The following is a 21,586-nucleotide window of genomic DNA, read 5'->3' on the forward strand; positions in this document are numbered from 1 at the left end:
GAAAAATCCTGGGCAAAGGGATTTTTCACAGAATGTGAATGCCACAAGACTGAATCAATGTTGTTTGCATATAATATCAAAGGATAGAAAGGAAAGTGGTGGTTGATGAGGATGTGTGGAACCTGAATATCATGTACACGGTATGGAATAAGGGGTGGAGAATGTGCTGGGTTTGTCTGGGATTGTTTTTTGTTTCCATAGTAGCTTATATGGAGTTCTGGAGGTTTTCTTGGAAACAGTGTTAATCATGCACAGTCATTTTAGCTATGGCTGATCAGTGTTTACACAGAGCCCAGGCCTTTTCTTCTTCCTACACTGCCCTGCCACTGAGGAGGCTGGGGGTGCACTTGGAGCTGGAGAGGACACAGCTGAGACAGCTGACACTGCTGACTAAAGAGATATCATAGACTGTGTGATGTCATGTCAGAAATAAAAGCTAGGGAAATTCAGAGTTAGCAGCATTTTGCCTTCCCAAGTCCCAGTTACAAGTAATGAACCCTGCTTTCCTAGAGACAGCTGAATGCCTGTCTTGTAATGGAAAAGCAGTGAATTAATTCCTTGCTTTACTTGACTTGTGTGCAAAAATTTTGCTTTACCTATTAAACTGTCTTTATTTCAATCCATAGTTTTTCTCACTATTACTCTTCCAATTCTCTCCTCCATTCCACTGGGTGAAAGTGAGTGAGTAGCTGGGTGGTGCTTATTTGCCAGCTGGAGTTAAACCATGACAGTTCCACCCACTTCCATCACTCCAATTTAGAAACCTCTTAATTAGCAAGAGTAGCAGGAAAGACTTTGGAGTGCACTCAAAGGAGAGCACAGGTGCTGTTGTCAAAAGGCAAAACTGGGGGATGTAGCCATGGAGAGATGACTGCATCAGGAGGGATGGAGTCATTTCAGCTAAAGTAGTGGGAGGAGGGACAAATGGAAAAGGAAGATCAGAAGTCCAAGGTTATGGGTGTCTGTGAGCCTTTGTGGAGCCTTTCCCAGATCATGCTGTGTTGTTACTGGATGATTTAGTGTGTTGTATAATGCTTCAGTGAATTGGTGTCCAAGCTGTCAAACAAGTGAAATCTGATATTGATGCTGCTGTCAAAAGCAATAATCTGGCCTAAATCTTCATAAACCCCTTTGTCTAAAGTGCAGCAGTGTGAGGCTGTAGAAGAGCTGGGTCTTGGTGTCACCTATGGGTGGGAAGAGAAAGGGGAGTGCTCTGTCCTTCAGTTAGGCATGGCACATAAAAAATTCAAACATGTCAACACAGAAATATGTGCTTTATATAATTGTGTTTATATAATTGTGTAACATAAAAATGTGTTTTATACTCACTTCCAAAGAAATGTTTCCTGGATTGGCAGGATTTTCTTTGGGTGTGAATTATTGCTCAGTGGTGGTCTTTGGTGCTGCACCATCACACATATGAAAGGGGTCTACTTATGTGGAACAGTTTCTGTGAAGAAAGTCAGGAAACAGGGTTCCTGCCCTTGAGTGTTGTGGGTACAGTGGAAGTGGTAGGTCCTTCCAGAGTATATGTATTGTAAAATCACTCCTTCAAAAGCTGGAAGCTCTGCCAAATCTAGGACTGTGATCACTTTGGGGTTATCCTGGTAGAAACTGATGTTACTGTTAGCCTCAATAAACAGTTCAGTTAAGTATGAGCTAGCTGCCCATGGGCATAGAGTGGCAGTCAGGGAGCCTGACCCTTCCATTACTCCAGTTTCAAGTCCATATCTACCTCTGAGTTCTCAAGGCTCAGTTTGGTTTCTATGTTTTGATGCAAAGTATGAAAGTCATCTGGAGAGAAAGAAGGTAGAAGCTAAAAATGTGGAAGGTACAAAAGTTCATGCAAAATTCCTGAAGTCTGGCAGGTTTTAGGAAGTGAAATAGAGGAAACATTGCTGTTTATTTTACTCTTCTCCCCACTGCATGTGAGTTTGTTTGGTTTTTCTTTTTTCCCTATGCTACAAGTGGGTGATACCAGTCCAGTTCCTATACATAGGCTCATTTAGACATTTTTCATATTGTTTGTTTACCTGGGGCTGCAGTAATGGGGATCCAGCTGCGCATGGACCTCAGTATGACACTCTCATTCAAATGAGCTCTAATTGTAATATCAGTGGCTGTGCTGTCCTCAGGGCACTCATGCCATTTCCTAAGAATGGATACTTACTGCTCACAAACTCTGGACATCTTTAAGCTGTTGAATCCTGCTGCTATAAAATCCCCTAAGTGCTAGTGTACAAACACATCTCCCTAAATCAGTATAGATTGGATTCAGAATAATAGATACTTCCTTTTATAGAAACATGTTATGGAAACCCTAATTTCAGAAGCAGATGTGTGCTGCTCCTGAACTTTCCTGCTTTTTTCTTTTCTGGATAAACTTGAAGTACCTAATGAACATACAGAAAATTGGAAATTAATTGTAATATGTACATTTTTGAGATAACCAATACAAAACTGGATGAATTTGTTTGTGTCCTTTAGCAAAACCATCTTCCTTTTCTTACACTTTCAGAACGTCATAGTTACTGAAGTACATACTCTGAATTATAGTTACACTATACACTCTGAATAATCTAAGCAAGACTTTTTTTCTACAGGTTCATAAAGATATTCAAGAAATATCAGCAGCTGTGTATGCAGATAGCTGAGTGAAGCTGACATTTAAAGTCCTGCAAATTACATAACAGCTACTAATATAAAAAAAAATTACAACTGATGAATGAAGAGCTGTGAATTAACATTTAGAAATTCAACAAAGCTGAGGTTTCTGTGTGAATGAGTATGAAAGGTGAGCGAGATATTTTTAAAAGCTTTTATTGAACGTCAGCAGAGTGTGTGTCAGAAGGAAATTATTTTGAGAATGCTTTAATATCACAGTAGCAGTAATTAGCCTTTAGATAGGTAGAAAGGAATGAGGTGGTTTTGTGTTTTGTTTTTTTTTTTTTCTTCTTAATGGGAAAGTTTTCAGAGCTTGCTTTTTTGCTGCTTTAGAAACATACCCTGAAGACAAGAGAAGGGAAGATCATGGATTACTGGAATAATTTTATGAACCATTCATTTTCTTGGAGTCCTTTAAGGAAAAAAGAAGGATGTGATGTTCCATATAATTGTAAGTTTTTGTGAGGTAACCATGGGTGGCTGTAGTAGAGAACCACATATTTTGAAAGGGCAGAGTTAAGAACTACTTCTGAAGATAGAAATTACAGAGGCTTACAGAAATACAAGCTACTATAAAATGAAATTAATATAAAATAATGTTTAACATAGAAGAATAAATGAATGAAGTTATATCTACTGTGCTGATTGTGAGAGCTTCAAGTTCTGTCCTGGAGGACTTGGTCATCGGCCAGAGCATTTTGGCAAAGCAAAAGAAGTTTGCTGCCTGAGGAATCAGCTCATGTGGGGAGATAAGCCCAAAAGTCACTCAGCCTTTGGTGCCTAGCTTCAGTTCCAAAGCAACACTTACACCAGCCCATGGTTGTCTAAGGGCAGCCATGAACAGACTGAGCTCCATGCTGTAAAGTACAAATCACTACAGCTGAGGTGAGCCAGAGTGAGTGGGCAGATGTTATGTAATGCTGTGTCAGGTGCAAATCATAACTGGAGAAGCACACAGTCTTTGCTTACTCGATATAAATGTAGTAGAAAAAAAGCCCCTTGCATCTCTATAGGTACACAGCAGCAATGGGGTGACCATGGGCCACCTCTTCCAGCTAAAGGCTTTGAAATGATTACTCTAGTTATCATTCACAGATCCTCGACCTTTCTTGGGGGTAGGAGATATAGGTCAGGGTTATTTCCTCATTGGTACATTCCTGTAAAACATGCAGTTCTGTCCTTTAATTCAGTTGCTGATGTAAGTGCTTTTTAGCAGAGGAGATTCCTCATTATTGGGCTGACTTGTGTCTGAGGGTCTTTATTTCTCATGTGGAAAAACAAATTGGAAAAGAAAGGGTGGACAAACTGTCTAATACACTGTGCAGTTTCATTGACTAGGCCATATTTAATATCTCTTACATGAGACACAAAACCATCAGTCTTTTAAAAGTCAAAAGCATTACCATCCACATAGAGCTTCTCTCTTCTCCACTCCACTGCAATAACAGACTAAATTATGCTGGGGGTAACAGACAGGAAAGCTCCAAATATAACTATGAAACAACAAAAAGAAATCAAAATTCTATCTCTAAAGAAAAGAAAAAACATTGGAAAAGTGGAGTGACTAAGAAAAAGTATGTCCTACACACAAGCCAAGAATGGAGAAATAGAAGCATGTCTTTACTTGTGGTGCTAGAGAGATAATGAGTGAACCAATGTGCATATTCAGTCCTGGATACATAAGATGAGCTTATGGCTGGAGTGAATGGATAGGTTGCTATTACTGGTGCCCCTTTGGTAAGGGAGAGTGAGGGTGAACTGGGAGACTGAGGAGATACCAGTGGGAAAAGTTCTCTGGTCTTAGTGTAGTTCTGGGTGCATGTACCACCTACCTGAGTGTAAAAGTGAGATCTGAATCAGTCATGTCCAGATGCCAGTCCATCAGGCTAGTAGGTGTCCAAGCAGGGACACTCCTCAAGGATGATGATAAAAGAAATTTAAGAGAAAAGAAGTCCAGAACCTAATTTTTGTCACCCATCAAAGCTCAGTGATACTAAGTGTTATCAGTCAGTGATTCACTTAAACTCCATGGAAAAGATACCTATGATATGTTAATATTGACAATTAACATAATTTTCCATCAAGCCAGGGGGATGTGCTAGGCGTGGGTTTTTCATATTGAGTACTCTGAATTCTGTGAATAAGAGGCCAGAATCCTCCTAGTTTAACTATTATCTTTGGCTGAGCAATGACTCACTTGCACTAAGCCAAAACCCAGCAACAGCAAGATGGCTATTCTCTTTCAAACCACAGGCAGGGTCCTGGGAGGTTCACTGGAGCTTCTTTCGTCTATTAAAGGCAACAAATACTATAAATGGCTGCAAGGATGCAGTCATCCTGTGCTGCCATTGCCTAATTTGACATATTTAACATAACATTCCTGAAGCAGGCTGAATGTCTCTTACTGCTTGTTTATTGTTCCTGCAGTCTATTTCCATACGCTGCTTCAGATCCTTAGGGTTGTCTGTGATGTGGTAATGTGTTCAGAATTGTGATTTCCCTTCTCTGTGTCAGGCAAAGGGTCCTTTCAAATTCATGTGGGTGAGTTCATCCTAGAACAGTGTTCTGTCCTGGTGCAGCAGTGGCCTTTCTTAGTGAGAGGAGCAGCAGAAGGGAAACAACAACTGCTCTGCTCAGGGGCATGCAGGCACAAGGCCCAGTACTTGGCTTCTGGGCTGTGTGGCATTCCTCCTCCAGATATTCTTCAGAAAGGGGCCTACATTGCAGGAATAACCCAAATGCTTAATTAATAACCCAAATTACCTGTGATACACAAATTGTCCTGAGAAGACTCTGAATGTAGTAGCCCTTGTGGGGAGATAACAGCAATAATAAAGGATATATGTTTCCATTTTTCTTGCCTCCCTTTCTACCAAACAGCTTCTCAGTATCAGTACGTAGAGAAGTACCTTACTAAAAGAGAACTTATTTTCTCATTCTCTCTTGAGCCATTTACATTCAGTTTCTTGCCGGTTCTTAAATGTCAGGTGTACACAACATGCACACATTTTTGGGGGTTTTGTTGTTTCTTTTAAAGAATTGACAGATGTAATTACTTCCCCTTCATAAACCAAACCTTCTTTCCTCCCCAACGTGCCCTAAAACTCAGCTATCCATTGTAGCAGCGCAGCAACCACGAAAGAATTAATCTAATTTGAGAGAACTGAGAAAGAAGTCAGTTTTATTTACTTCAGGAATGCTCAATAACGCTTCAGAATCTTCTACTGAGGAAAATTTCTGAAGAGCAATATCACAAAGAATATTCAACCTGAGGGAAATAATCTTTTGAGCTAGTTGCAATGGCTATTAATGTAACAATGGCTGTGGCTAAAATGGGTGAGTATTTAAGAAATGAGCTGGAGCACAGATCTGTATCAGTAAGAGCTGATCCTTTCTCTGTTCTTGAAAACCATACTGGTAGCTGGTAAGAAGCCATCTACACTTTTGAGGAACCCTGCCAATAAAAACCATGGTAAAGAACTGCTTTTCATCCATTGTTCTCAATTGATAAGCCATGAAAGAGTAGATAAGGTATCATCAAGGCACTATTAAATATGCAGAATGGAAGAAATTGCTGTCTTATACCACTGGAGAAAACACCTTAAATTATCAGTGTGCTAAACTTAAATTATTGCAAGCATCCAGTATCTTGTGAAAAGAAACTTGTGTATGCTTAGATGATAATGGGGCAAGAACTCCTCAATAAACAGCCTGTGAGAGAAGCTACACCACAGGACCACTGAGGAACTGCGAATTATTCAAAAGCACTGACCTCAGTAGTTTTGCAGGAGTATAGGAAAAAATAGCTGCCAATCTAGATCAATAAAGAAAATATGGATCTATGGAGGGTGCTTAGAGACTGCAGTTGTACTCTTTAATGGATATAGGTTACTATTAAAGTTATGACAAAAGAGATAATTTTGAAAGACATTTTCTCTAAGGCATGGGAAAAAAAATGGCAGCCTTTCTTAATTCTTATCATAAACTGAGTACCAAGAATAGAAATTTAACCTGAGATGTTTTGAAAGTGATTGTATTTATAGGTCAGTGACTTAAAGACTTAAAAAGCTTAGTCCCAAATGCTAAAAGATATGGAGTTAGATGCCTAAATATCCTTGAGGATGTTGATTCTATTGTTCAGCTAAATTACATAAGCTCATGTAAGCTTGGCTACAATGAATATATGGCATACATGCTCTTTGTAGTATTTTTAACTGAAATAACATTTCTTCAAAAGAAAGTCCTTCATAGTTCACATTTCAAAATTAATCTTTCAAATTCAATCTTTAAGGTTGTGGGGATAAAAAAGTGGTCACATTAGTATTCCTTAACAAAGAATTGTAATTTCATTATCTTATTGTTGTTCTGTGTCCTTTTTTTGTTTACTTACCAAAGAAAATAGCAGATCACTCTGGATGAAATTAAAGCTTGAAAGAACTCAGTCTCCTAGGGAGAGAATTTTATGGAATTTTAAAATTGAAGGATTATTAGGGATATGAACAATATTGACCGAGCAGATGAAGACACTAGTTACTGGGCTGGATTCATTACAGCCATCAGAATTTCTTCTGTGAATTGAAGCTATGTCTCAATGACTTACATACATTTAGGCAGTTTCCATGTTCTTCCACTGACATCTGCCTGTGGTTGTTTGGATGGGAAAGAAATATACATTGCTCACAAGAGCCCTTGTGATGTTCTTATGTTTGCCTTGTTGAATCGACACAGGGCAGACTCTGCGTTAGCAGGTAGAACTAAGTTTTACATGTTACTGTAATTCCAGTTCCCAGTGTTGATGAGTTTTAATGCCACATTGGAAGGCACAAAGAGATGGAAAGCATTTCCAGTTTTATGTTTCCTTTCTGTGAACTGGGATCCCATTTTGTGATAAAAGAAGCAACTAAAAGCTGCCAAAATTACTTAAGGAAGCCAGTCTGTTAATGATTGTTACCATATTTTTAGCATATTTTCTCTCAGCTGCTAGCTGAAGTGCTGCTCATTAACCCCCAGCAAAGACCAAGGAAGCCCCAGGCTGCTGCTCCCTGGGGATGGGGCATCCAGAGCTTCTCTGGAAAACCTCTTCCAGTGCCTCCCCACCCTCACAGCAAAGAGTGTCTCTCCAATATCCATTCTGAACCTACCCTCCTTCAGTTTGAAGCCATTCCCCCTTGTCCCACCACCACATGCCCTTATTAGAAGGCCCCCTTTAAGTACTGTAAGTCTGCTATAAAACCTCCCTAGAGCCTATTCTTCACACTGAACAATCCCAAATCCTTATAGTTACTTATTTTTAATAAAACAACTGGAGTAATTCTGGCACCTGAAGAAATCCAGTCCTTGACTTAAATCAGTAATTTAAGAATACTTATAACATGATATAAAATGAATTGTGCTGATTTATTCAAATTTTGGAACCTGACAGCATGGTTCTAGTGTCCAATTATCATCCAAGCATCCCAGTCTATGAATTCTAAATTTAAATTTCATATTTTTATGTATCACACACCATATTTCATCGCTTCCATGCTGTGGTATTAACAGCATGTCTATTTCTGTACTTTGATAATATTTTGAGGCAGCAATTTCAAAATCACCCTCAAGTCAATTTTATGAAATCACTATTGCACGTTTCTTCAGTTATTGAAGATGGAGGGAGAGACCCACCTTTCTTGATCAGCATCTGACTCCGGTTTATTCATCAAACAGTCACTTTTTATAACCGTGTTAATTAAGTTCATGCATATTGCAAACCCGAGCTCACAATAGGTCAGAGATAACAAACCAACCCCTCCTTATGTTTCCAATACCAAGATTTGGGTTCTCAAAATTATTTTTACTTCCCCAAAACAGCCAAAGATAGAACATCCACTTGTTATGAGAAAGCTGCCTGAGAACTCTGGTATGCAAGGTTCTCAAGGCCTTCATGTTTGTCACTTTCACTTGTAATTAAAAACAACCTGAGAACCTCTGCTGTTTACAGAAACAGGCTGTGAGAACCTGTCCCCCACAGCTGCCTTCTAAGCCATTTCTGAAAAAATCTCCAACATTCAGTAAGTAGAAACACCTGCAGAATTTAAACCAGATTTCAGGAATGTGTATGAGGTGTAAAACAAAAACCTGTGCATGCTCTGGCTGTTGGTGTTGCTTGTGCAGTTCCAGACATTCAGAAGACTTTCTAGCTTTGTAAAATCCTGCTCTCAGAAGTTTATTAACTTTAGAGGAAGGGCAAGTTAATGTTGCAATTTTATCTGTTTTATGAGTGGACCAAAAGATTTGTCAACTATTGCTATACTGCATATCAGATTTTCCATGTTGCTGTAGACCTTGTCCCATTCATATCTCACTCAATATTCTAAAAGCAGTGCATAATTAACAGAAAACATGGAAAGTGTTAGCTCACGAGGAGGATATTATGTTCCACTTTTTTTTTTTCAGTTAGGCACATAGTTAACTGAGTTTGGTACAAGTGAGAGATTAATAAAGAAAAAAGGGAAAAACAAGCTTCAAAAAAGACTGAGAAAAATTTTGAGTTTGATTGAGAGAAGAGATGCAAAATAGGTTATCACACCAAGGGCAGTTTTCAGCTCTTCATATGAGAGCTTGTGTCTCTTAACCAATAATCAAAAAATTGAAAATAATATCAGAATTGAAGAAACAGCTTACAAAGTTATTTCTGGGCCACTCCAGGCAACTGAGCTTCAAAATAGTTGCATAATAACAAAGGATGTCTATATATTTATGTACATTTGCCTTCTGTTCTCATATGATCAGACAAAATGGGGACTGTATAAGCTGTATAAAATTAGTTTTTGGTATTGATGTAAAATTATTTTTGTGACCCCTTAAAGATTTAACGAAGAAAAATCGCAAGGTATAAAATACTAGCTTAAACAATATTGTCATCTTATTGCAAAGCTCCCATACCTTCTTGGTATTTCTCCTGGGCAGCTCCTCACAGCACTGACTCCTCCTTCTTCCCAGCACAGCCAACAAACTACAGCTCCCTTCCCACCTAGCTAACCCACTCTTTTATTGCACTCATCCTCACTGGACATAGCTGTGGCCTGTTCCTAATCTTTGGTGATTAGCACAGCTGTAACTCCTCAGGGGTGAGATTGCCTTCTGCACTATTTTCTTATATTCTATCCCCCACAAAATGATTTTACAGGAAAAGAGAAAAATATGTTAAAATTCAAAGGAAGCTGTAATCTTAGAATGGGGATCATGTTACATAATTCAAGGGAAGTGCAAATAGAGACACCCAATGCCATTGCACGCCTTGGCATCCCCAGGACACCTACACAGCTTTGGGAATATTTTGTAGGGCTTACAGTAGGGTTCCTCACTCCTGAGGGTGTAGTTGGAAACCAAATAGCACGGCTGGTAATGTCAAATGTGCTTGTAGAGAGCTCTGCTGAGATCGCTTTGATGCCTTGGAGTTAGATATGTCAGTCTGACATTGTCAGTCTTAGGGTCCCTTCAGGGACTGTATGGAGAAATTGAGATATCCTGAGCTCAGATTTTCTAACCCTAAAGTAGGCCAGTTGTATTTCCATCTGAAGCTGCCTGTTTGATGATAAGGACAATCCGAGAGTGACTAACTCAGAGACTTAGAAGTGCAGAGCTCTATGAATTTCCCTGCCCTGAATCAGAGTCCCAGATGCCCAAAGGCTTCCCTAGAAGGGTCCCTCCCTTGGCCCTTCCAGCCAGCCCCAGGAAGTGCCCTTGGCCCTATGGCAACTTTAAACCTTTAATTTAAGTGAAATTTATCCTGGCCCTAAGAGGTTCTTTCAACAAAGAGAAGTATTTTATTGCCCTAATTCCTCACTCCCAACATTGGTTATGCCACTGCTCAAAAGAACCAGGACGCAGAATGGAAGATATTACAATGACTTCTTGAAATGGTGCAAAGTGAGTGAGAACTTGTTGATGCTCCAAATAGCCCTGAACCTCAAAATGGGAGTGTCTGAAGCTGCCACACTGGGAGAAAAGAAAGATGTTGAGAAAGATGCTAGCAGGGAAGAAGCAAGGCTGGTGAAAAAAGTGTTGTGGCCAGTGAGTCTTGACTGGATCTGTATTGCCAGCCAGGCTGGGGTTCCGGAGGCTGCACACACAGTTCAGCTGAGTTTTATGCAGCGTGAGCCATGTAAAGCTGTCACCTTGGCTTGACTGTCCACTAACTGGAACGCAAATCATGAACTGCAAACATTTCCTCCCCTGCAGTTAGATGTGTCTCCTTTAAGTGTCTCCTGGGCCTTCTGAAAGTGAAGGCAGCATGGAGAAAACAGGTCAAAATGGTGAATGATCTGGGATGGCAGGCTGCATTTGGCTTATTGGCCATTCTTTGACCATCTCTGGTCTACATTTGCAAAATTATCACATTTGTTTTAGTTCTTGCTGAAATCCCATAGTTGAATGGGATTCATCCTTTATTTAGGAGAAACTCATAGGGTTTATTACAAATGAATGCTTATTTATTCCAGATCTGTTGCTTAGGAAGGGAGCATATGGAATTGCACAGGACTACTTCCTGCCTAATGCCTCGATACAGGAAGTTAAGTAGGATAAAATTCCAAAGATAAACTTCAGCTCAGGTAATTTCTAATGTTTAATTTATTTCTTTATGGTCTTTCTCTCTTCTGTAGAATCTTAGATCTAGCTTCAGCAGGATACACACACTCTCCTTTTGGGGACTAGTTGTGGTTTCACTACCTGTTTTGGCTTGTTGCCTTGACAGTCTCACTAAGGGATGCACCTTTGAGCTTTCTCTAGGGAACCATGGCCAGGAACCAGTAATTTACCAGGGCCTTGCTATCAAAACAACACATTATTCTTTGCCCCAGTGGCGCAAAATGTTCACACCAAAGGATAAAACCAAACTATTCAAAAGGACTGTGAGTCTTGGGCCAGATTTTTAGTTTTAATTTGTCCTGGTGGGGAGAAAGAGACTGTGCAAATCATAGTTGGCTCAGTGTAGTGCTGGATTGAGCTCCATCCAACAGTCCTGAGCAGACAAGAGGAGCACTTGCAGGTAAATGTTTTTGCTCCCACTCACATATCACACCCCTAAGGCACAACACACTGTGGCTCTGTGGGAAGGATGCATGGCATGTCTGGTTGGCTTGTAGAGGCTGGGAATGGATGAAACATAATTAGAGCAGATGGTGTCTCTGGAAACTGCCAGCATGTAAGAAATCTCTAATGACCACACTTAGATTTTTCAAAATCCTCTGGTTTAGTCTGAATTGGGTGGATTTTATGGGATTAAAAAAGAGCACATTCCTGACACCCTGAGGATTCTTGTCAAATCTCAAGTACTTCAATCTACAGACAACTTGTTAATTGTTGTTTCAGTAAACAACAATTCAGTAAACAGTAATGAATTTTAAAAACCTAACCTAAGCCTAACATATTTCCTCTAGCTACAGCAATTATTCCATCCTTTTAATGGAAACCTTTCCAACAAAATCAAGACTGAGGCAGAACCTGGTACAAAACTTTTGAGTCTGAACAGTTAAAATGTGACAGGTTTACAATATGAAGGAAAAAAACCATTCAACTATGGGATTTACTATCAGCAGCATTTGTAAAAGTATTTCATAGCTGTTTTAAAAATGTGCGGCAATACATTTCCTAATTTTTACTTAGGAAAGTTTATATATTGGAGCATCTCGGAAAACATTTAAGACATTAGAAAACAACTGTTGAATTTTTGTGTGGATTAGCAAACTACAGATGAATTTTTGTCCATTGAATTCCCTTCTTCAGCAAATTCTACCCATTAGTAGTAAGACCTGAAATGCCCAGTAGCCACTTGTCAAACTTCCAATATTCTTGCACACAAAACTTTATGAGGTTAAATAACAGGAAAAAAATGTTCCTATTATTAAAAAAGTCACTTTCATCTCATCTGCAGTTTTTGATTGTTCTCCACATAGGCTGTTATAAGGTTAACCTTGAGTAAACCTTTGGGATTTAAACAAATTATATTCAAAATTTATCAGGAATAATTCTGTAGATATCAAATCAAAAAAATAAATCAATTATTTGATTTAATCAGGAAGCAATATGTCTACCTACACCACCTGCAGAGAATGAAATGTCTTTGTCTCTCATCTCTTCAAGGTTTTCCTTTCACTGGCTGCTGATTACATGACCTCTGGCAATAAGGTATTTAATGGTATTATTTCCATCTGTCCACCTGGATCGGATTTGTAGTGACATGATGGAGTTTGGGGTTTTTTTGGCCACAATTTAAATAATGACCTAATTTTTCACACAGTGCACACTAAATTTTTAAGTATTTGGAAATCTCAAATGTAATTTAAATAATTGATCTTACTTTATTTCTTCTACTAAAAGTCAACATAAACAATTTCACAGCATTTTTACTTTCTTATCAAATGGGCTGTAGAGTACAGAATAGGGATTATCTTATATCTTCTTTTGCAGAAAAGAAGCAAACCTCCTGAGTAATTCTGGAACATGACAAATTCAGAGCTGCAATGAGCCTCAAAAGATGATATATCCTACCTTTTCCCCCAAGGATGGCTCATTTATCTCTGAATTAGTGGCAGGCAGATGGTTGTGCAACACTTTATTAAAAATACTCATCATGGAGATTTCACAGGCTCTGCAAGCCATAATTCCAGCATTTCACATTTCAAAAATTGGAAAATATCTCCCTGTGGTTTCTCTAAATCCGTTGATTGATATACGTCGATTGTGATGGTATTCACAGGGGTTTTCAGGTGAGGGAAGAGAAGAGAATGTTGACTCCATGTTCAGAAGGCTTGAGTTAGTATTTTATGATATGTATTATGTTAAAACTCTACTAAAAAGAATAGAAAGAAAGGTTTCATCTCAGAAGGCTAGCTAAGCTAAGAATAGAATAGAAAAGAAAGGTAACAAAGGCAGCTGCCTCAGACTCTCTGTCTGAGCCAGCTCCGCTGTGGTTCACCATTAATTGCAAACAAGCACATGAGACCAATCACAGATGCACCTGCTGCATTCCACAGCAGCAGATAACCATTGCTTACATCTTATTCCTGAGGCCTCTCAGCTTCTCAGGAGGAAAAAATCTTTGGGAAAGATTTTTGATGAAAAGATGTCTGTGACAGTCGATAGACAGAGCCAGCCTTTATTTTCTTGGGGTCGGTATTGTTTTGTAGTATTTTCTTCAATGTCTTAGGTAGAACACAGTTCTGATAGTAGTAAAAAGGGGTTTCAGGGGGCCTTTTTCTTAATGTCTTGTTCTAGGAAAATGATCTTTTCTTAGTAGACTTGAAATCTATAACTTTTCATCTATGAAACTGTTTGCACTGTGTTCCTATGAAAAGAATTGAAAGAAATAATGCCCATGTTTGTCAGATAGCTACACACAGTAAGTCAAGTAACAATTCTGAGTTTTTGTGATCCAGGGCATGTATTAACTGTGTCCTGTAGCAGTCATGTAGCAGTCTTCTCTTTACTGTTCTGTACCCATTTGGTGTCCTGCAAAAAGTTCTCTTATGTCAGTCAAGGTAAGGTCAGAGAGTTGTGTAGCCAATCTGATCACATCACAAAACATTATTTTTCTAAGTACTGAGGTGAGAACTTTTACTTGCAGCGCTGTAATCATAACTTTTTCTTTCCCCCACCTCTCATTAATACAAAATATGGCTACTCAGACAAAGCATTGTCCTTATACACACACTTCCATTTTCAGTATTTTTGCCATTAAACACCTGCTGAATTTTCATGACAGTGGGGTTGCTCACATGCTTGGGAAACTTTTTTGGACTTATCATTTTCTCACTGACAATTTGCCTGTGTCTGTCAGGTTTGACCCCAGCCAGGAACTAAGGACAGTGAGCTGCTTGCTCATTTTCAATTGGTGGAATGGGTGAGAGAATTAGAAGAGTAAAAGTGAGAAAACCTGTGGGTTGAGATATATTGACAGTTTAATGGGTAGAGCAAAAGTCACAGGCACAAGAATGAAAAAAAAAGAATTCATTTGCCATTTCCCATGGTCAGCAATCTCCAGGAAAGCAGAGCTCCATCAAGCATAGCAGTGATCTGGGGAGGCAAACACCTCCACTCTGAATGTCCCCCTCTTCCTTCTTGCCCCAGGTTTTACTGCTGAGCGTGGTGCCATGGTGCTTTGGTCCGCTGGGATCAGCTCTCCTGATCGTGTCCCCTCCCAAGCCCTTGTGCACCCCCATTCTCCTCCCTGGTGCGGTGGCGTGAGAGGCAGAAAAGGCTCTAAGAACCACTGAAAAATAAGGGAAACATGGCTGGATTATTAACTCTGTTTTCACCACAAATCTGAAGCATAGCCCCGTGCTGACTACTGTGAAGAAAATTAACTCTGTATTGATCAAAACCAGCACAGTGACTTCCTGGCTTCTTAGCTTATAAGGTTTCTTGGCAAAGTTAATTGAAGAGAACTATGCATGTGGTCATAGAGCAAAGCTCATCTATTTCAAGTGGGATGTCCTTTAATCCGATTTCTGACATGTGCCTGACATGTTCCAAGTAGGCCTACCTTTTCCTTAAACCCAAGTTCTACTGCAAACCTATTATTCTGTCCTGAAATAATGTGTTTTATATTCAGATGGAGAGGGATAGGACACACATTATTTTCTACCTTCCTACCTCAAACACTCTATTGCTTTGCACCTTCACCCTCTCTGAGAAATGGAGTTCTGACACAAAACCAGAGGATTAGATATTGAGGTTAACCATGGTGCTCTATCAATGATTATTTCTACCAATGCATGTTTTTCTGGACTGTGCAGTTCTTAAGGGAAGAATTTCAGGAACAACATGAGGGCTTTTTTCCCTCAGAGAATGGTGATATTGTTAAAGAACAGAGAAGTTGCCATACAAGGCCATGTAGTTGCTGTAAGGTGCAATTATTTTGATGTCAGTCATAGGTGCTTCAAAGGAAAACATGCAAGTTTTGTCATAAACAGGGGTAATAAATCCTGCTGGGTCCTGTGTAGAAGAATTAAAAGTTTGGTTTAAGAGCTGCATCATGAAGGCTAATATTTCTTCCAGAAATGCACTGGTGTGAGCTATTAAAACTGTATCTGTTAGCAATACAAAATGTTCAGGCTTCTTCCCAATTAAATTCAAATCCTGTATAGAGCAACTTCCTTCAGGTACAGGTTTCATGGATTATTCCTTTACTGTGGGAAAAAGTATTTTCTCATGCCAGTTTTGATTATGCCACAGTGGAAAGTGATTTCCAAATACAGGTGAAGATGCAGCTCTAAAGAGCTCACATCCTCAGCTATTAAAAGAGATGATAAACAAGACACTGCAAATTTCTGTTGTCTCAAATGAATCACTTTGAAAAGGTTGCAGTTATGTAGAGGAGTAGAGGACAGGAACAGGCCAATACATTGACTCAGAAAATGCAAAATTAATCATTATATGGAAATATGAAAGGTGAGCTGCTGTTTGATGTGAAATTACAGAAGTTAAAACTTGCTTCCTGTTCTTGAAACAATCAAAAGGTGCCCTTGAGTGTGTGGTCAGGAGAACTGAGAAGATAATTACTATGGCTGACCAGCATGCCTGTTTTATATTTCCACAGAATTTGTTATTATATCCTGAAAGCTGTAGTTGCCAGGAGGTAATTTGACAACAAGATTTAATGTTATGTTAGAGGCTTGGAAACCAGAGCATGATTATCTGTAACCAGCAGAGAGTGGAGCTCCTGCAGATTGGCAGCAATGCAGTTAAATATCAGAATCTAGCCTGGTTCACCTGGCTCTCTATATAGGCAATTTTGCTTAAAAAATGTAACACAATGATGGTGTGTAAGGAAAGCAATAGTTAGATTTTCTTCTCCTTGATGCTTGCAAAAGAAAAAAGAACGATGACCTAAGAGACAAAAGCAAAATGAGTGAATGCAAGCCACCAGTATATTTAAGAATACAGGCTGTGTTCTTCTTGCATCTGTGGGAGAAACCAGAAATTATTTAAAGAGAAGTGTGGGAGTATCATGAATTATCCAACATTTCACAACAGTTACTTATGCTTTCTCTTAATGACAGCTAACAAAGTTTGTGTCAATGAGCCTTTTCATTTGGAATCAGGATTGAGAGTATCATATAAAGGGTTGAAGAATGTGTTTTAAGAGATTGTATTTCAGGTAACTAATGTGATATTGAATATTTTTTCACCAACTTTCACTTACAGATTATATATGTGAGTGAAATCAATGAGACTTCACATGCCAAAAAGATCCATGACCACAAATCATAGGGAAATATCAAGTGAAAATAACAGTAACCAGGAATATAGATATTTTTTGTGTTTTCTGAGCTTTCTTTAACATACCAGATCTCATACTTGACCCTGCTTTGAACAAGTGGCCATTGAACATATGGTTGGGTTACAGACCTCACGAGACACTTTCTAACCTGAATGACCTAAGAACTGATGAGCCCAAAATGTTCACAATGTTTTCTTTTCATACGTGCTACTTTACATCAGGCAGAAATGTTGTCTTATGTTACACTGAAATGTCATTTTTAATAACATTAACATGGAAAATTGTTAACTCAGACCCACTGTTTATTTTTTAGCCAATTGCAAATTTATGTGATCACGTACAAAATGTTGTGGATTATGACCAAGAGCAGCTGGATGATATATTGCTTCCATATAACACTATTACATATTCAACTAATATGCTTAGAATGCAATCTACTTATGTCATTACATCTTTTGATTAATATTTCTATTTATAGGGAGATCACAGATAATGTATGAATGTTTCAGTCTCCATGAATGGCACTCTGGGATGATGTAACTCTGTGATAAATGTGAAAACACAGATAGCCAGACACTGTGCTGACCTTTATTTAGCTTTTCTTGCATGCTGGCTAGTTCTGTAAAATTTCTATGGAATACTGCTTCTATCAGGTACTACTGCTATGAAAGAACTTGGTGAGTACCCACTTGCCACAAAAACACAGCACCTTGGAGAGTATTCTGAATAGTGCATTGTAATACATTTTAAACTCAAAATCCAAAATAACTCTCAGGAAAGCTGATTTCCATTTCTTAGCTTCTTAAAATTCCACAACTATAAAAATTCCAAGAGACTACTGATCTCTGAAATCTACAAGTATAATTTCACATTTTCTGCATTATTTAAACTTCTTTATCTGTTATGCCCAAAAGAATTCTGACTTCCATACTCACAAGGTATATTGAAAGTGTAGCTAATTTGGCTCTTGTGATATCTGTACCTGCAGTCATTGACCCTAACTGGAATTGCAACTTTTTTCTTATAGTGAAGATTTTTAGCTTTTTTAATCTGATGCCTTATTTCAAGTCTTAAGAGTACCATATATATGAGCACTGCTTTTGGCCTCTGGGGAACTACCCTAATTGATGCTGACTGAAATTTTAATCTTTCAGAAGCTACGGGAGTTCAGAGTTGTTTTAGCAGAGTAAACAACTGCTAAAAGAATTATTGAGAAATTAAAGCAATCACAATAATAGATAATTTTAGTATCTTAATTGCATAAATTAATCCTTGCTCAATTATTTTTCCCCTATCTCTACAACTCTTCACAATAATATCTAAAAAGAAACTCCAAAATTAGGAAATTAAAAACGTAATAAAATTCATAAAATACTGTGGTTCACCCCCACAGCAGATCTTTTTTGTGTGAGGAGTCCCTATGGAATTAAATAATTTCTATTTGAAAAATGTTCCAGCCTCATATTCTCTAAACATTCTTTTCATTATTTAATTTCATTTTATACAGTGTAGAAAAAATGCAGAAGTAGATATGTTTTCTTATAAGAGTTTCTCTTCACAGCAACTCCACTAGATATTTTCTGGGGGATGGATATATGTCTGTGCCAAGGGATGAAAAGGAAATTAATAAACTTTATTGATTTGCCCTCTGAGGAATGAAACTGGGAACCTCAAAAGTTTCCAGTCCTTCTCAGCTACAAGAAGTCAATCTCTAGCCAGAAAAAGAGCCAGAGATTTTACTTTAGTGATTCTTGTGTATGAATAGAAGCCAGTATTGAAGATAAACGCAAATAATACCTTGGGCTAAGAATAAAGTGGAAAAAAGTCTTTATCAAGGAGTTTGTTTCATTGCTTTTCAGTACTTTTCATTCTGTTTTCGTACTATTCAATAATCAAGAACAAGTTCTGGAAGTTTCAGGCATTTTCTATCACAATTCGTGTCACATTATGGATGATGATTGATACTAGTAAGACATCCTTTAACTAATACAGTGAGTCAGACAACTCCCACTTTTCTGTGTGCAAGTGACCCCTACCATGGTAGCAATATCTGTTTAGCTGCATTTTAACACTATTTTGGGGAAAAATTCTTGGAATAATTTTTTCTTGCTTTTTATCAGCTTTTAAAAAAACCCGACAAACCACAAACACCCCAACACACACATGCAGAGAAAACAGAGGGAGACAAAGAAATCTTGTAGGGAGAAAAACCTGAAATAGAGTTGGGTCACAAAAAGAAACAAGAAGGCACTGGATAAAACTCTTGTCTGGAGAGCCCCTGCAGAAAGGACCAATACATCCTGAATTCTGTTCTGCATTCTTTGACACAGCTTTGTTGTAAAGCTGGTGACTCTGCTTTATTCAGCCTGTGGAATACTTTCTGTCTGGGTGCTAAAGGTGCTTACCAGAATGGTGAAACTGCATCTTGAAATTCAGGAAAGAAATCAGTCAGGCTTACACTTTTTGGGAAGTTTGCTACAACCAGCAGACTATTATATAATGGAAAACCATGTATACCTCACTATTAAAAAAATTATTTATTATACACTTATATATTAATAATATATTATCTAGGTCTATATTGAATACAATCAAAATCAACAGAGTTCAGTTTGGCTCTTTAAAGGACTGGTCTAGCTCTCTCTTGAAGGGATTCACTGCTGTGAGGATTAAAGGGACAGAAGTGCTTATTCCTTGAACTGCAGGACTTGTCTGTAGCAGCATCATCCTGGCACTATGTGATTATTTTGAATTAGAGTTCTTCTGGTTCAGGGTACTGGATGTTTGGGCTCTTATGCTGAGCTAACTTTCTCCTAATATCTCGTGTTCTGTGGGAAAATCTGTATGGTAAGCTTCTTTTTTTGGACATTTTCCACACATTAGATACTGCAGCACCTGACCTAGAAAGCTCTTTGTTCTTTACTAGATCTAAGGAAACTTGGAAGATTATCCACAGGGAGTGGAACAGGAGTGGAATGGGAACAAAATTAATTATCACTGTGCTCAATTCCTGTGCAGCACTGCAACAGGTGGAGTGTTGGACTTTAGATATACAGAACAGCCTCATCTACCTCTGTAACTGGCATCTATTGAATTGTTTGAACTCATATAAAATGAAACCCTATGATCTTCTCCTATTTTGTATGCACTTTTATTCCTGTTCAAAAACTGAAGCATCCAGGAGGCTGCCCTGGGCTGAGAACCAATTAGAGTCTGCAAGAGTCTCACTGAGGAAGGACATAGCTCTGTAGCTATGTCTCTAATTTTATCACATATCCAGCTGGGAAAGGATGAGGGCCTCACCTGAATCCTTCTCAAAGAGAAGTATCTTTATAAGAAGAGAGAAAATAAAATGCAAGAAAGAAAGCCAGCAGTTATGCATTTGCAAGGTTGGAAATAATTTTTGGTTTCTGTACTGTTTCAGAACTGAGAATCCTTTACCTCATCTGATATCTCTCTGGAAGGAGCTCTGCAGAGTCAGAAATACCATTTTTCAGATGCTGAGGAGTTGTCATATTTGATGATGATATAATTTCTTTTTCTGTCTGGGACAGCTTTTCCTGCTTACCAAATGTTTGATGCTATGGTGAAGTGGATGTGTGGCTGCTCACCTGCTTTTCAGGAGGCCCCAAAGCAAAGCAGATATTTTCAGCAGGCTGCCATTTGCAAGTCATTTTGCTTCACAGTGGGAAGAGAACTATTGCTGAACAAAACACTTTTGGCTGCCTCATGGAGTGACTGATTTGCTCTCAGGGTAACAGACTTTGGGGTAGGGTAATGGGGCTGCTCTTCTCCTTGGCAAGATGAATGACCCTGAAGGATGAGCTAATATCTGTACTGCAAAATTGATTTTTTTCTTGTTCCATAACTGTCCAAAAGTAGGCACTGTCCCATTGCTGGGAAGGTTTCTAGCCCCACCTGTTGTCAGTCTTGCTGGATACACTGTGTAAGATTTAAATAAAATCAGACAAGACTTAGTCAAACATTCCCTTGGGCTGAAGTTTCTTGTTGTGTGACTCCTCAGGTTGACTATATTTTCTTTATTTATTATATTATATATTATTTATACATATTTATATTATATATTATTTATTATATATTTCTTTATTATTTTTCTTTTTTTTCTATAAATTTCAGCCAAAATATTTACATTTTTTAGTGATTTAGAATATTAAAAAAAAGGGGGGGAGGTGGCATTATCACAAGTGAAAAGGAGTTCTATCTTTTTCCTGCCATGGAACCAGGGGATAAGATTTGGGATAACAATACCTGCTTTCAGCCAGCACTACAGTTGAGCACTCTTTGAGCTACAAAGAGAAACACAGGAACTTATGATGCAAAAAAAAAAAAAATTTAAAAATTCATTTTTCTTTCTTATTGTAATAGCAGGTTGGAGATACATTTAACTGGTTACCCTGGGTAAAATGATAATTTTCTCTTTGGTCTCTGTGCCTGTATTGAGTCTGGCTGGGATGGAGTTGTTTTCCCCACAGCAGCCCTCAGTGCTGTGCTTTTCACTGGCAGCTGGAAAGGTGTTGATAACACACCAATGCTTTGGCCACTGCTGAGCAGGGCTGGCTCAGCATCACGGCTGTGTCCCCACCATTCCACTGCCCGTCAGTAGGCTGGAGAACAGTGGGCAAGGTCCTGTGAGGG

The 21,586-nt window shown here is 38.6% G+C and overlaps 1 long non-coding RNA gene across 1 annotated transcript in view; it reads left to right on the forward strand.

Annotated features, from left to right (window-relative positions):
• Window positions 1–21,342, forward strand: part of LOC141731247 (uncharacterized) — a 31,658-nt gene extending 10,316 nt beyond the window's left edge. The window contains exon 3 of the long non-coding RNA XR_012583290.1: window positions 20,355–21,342. This is a non-coding gene — a long non-coding RNA (uncharacterized LOC141731247). The remainder of the gene's footprint in view (window positions 1–20,354) is intronic.
• The last annotated feature ends 244 nt before the right edge of the window (window positions 21,343–21,586 follow it).

Source organism: Zonotrichia albicollis, chromosome 1 (genome assembly GCF_047830755.1).
Source record: "Zonotrichia albicollis isolate bZonAlb1 chromosome 1, bZonAlb1.hap1, whole genome shotgun sequence".
Lineage (NCBI taxonomy): Eukaryota > Metazoa > Chordata > Aves > Passeriformes > Passerellidae > Zonotrichia > Zonotrichia albicollis.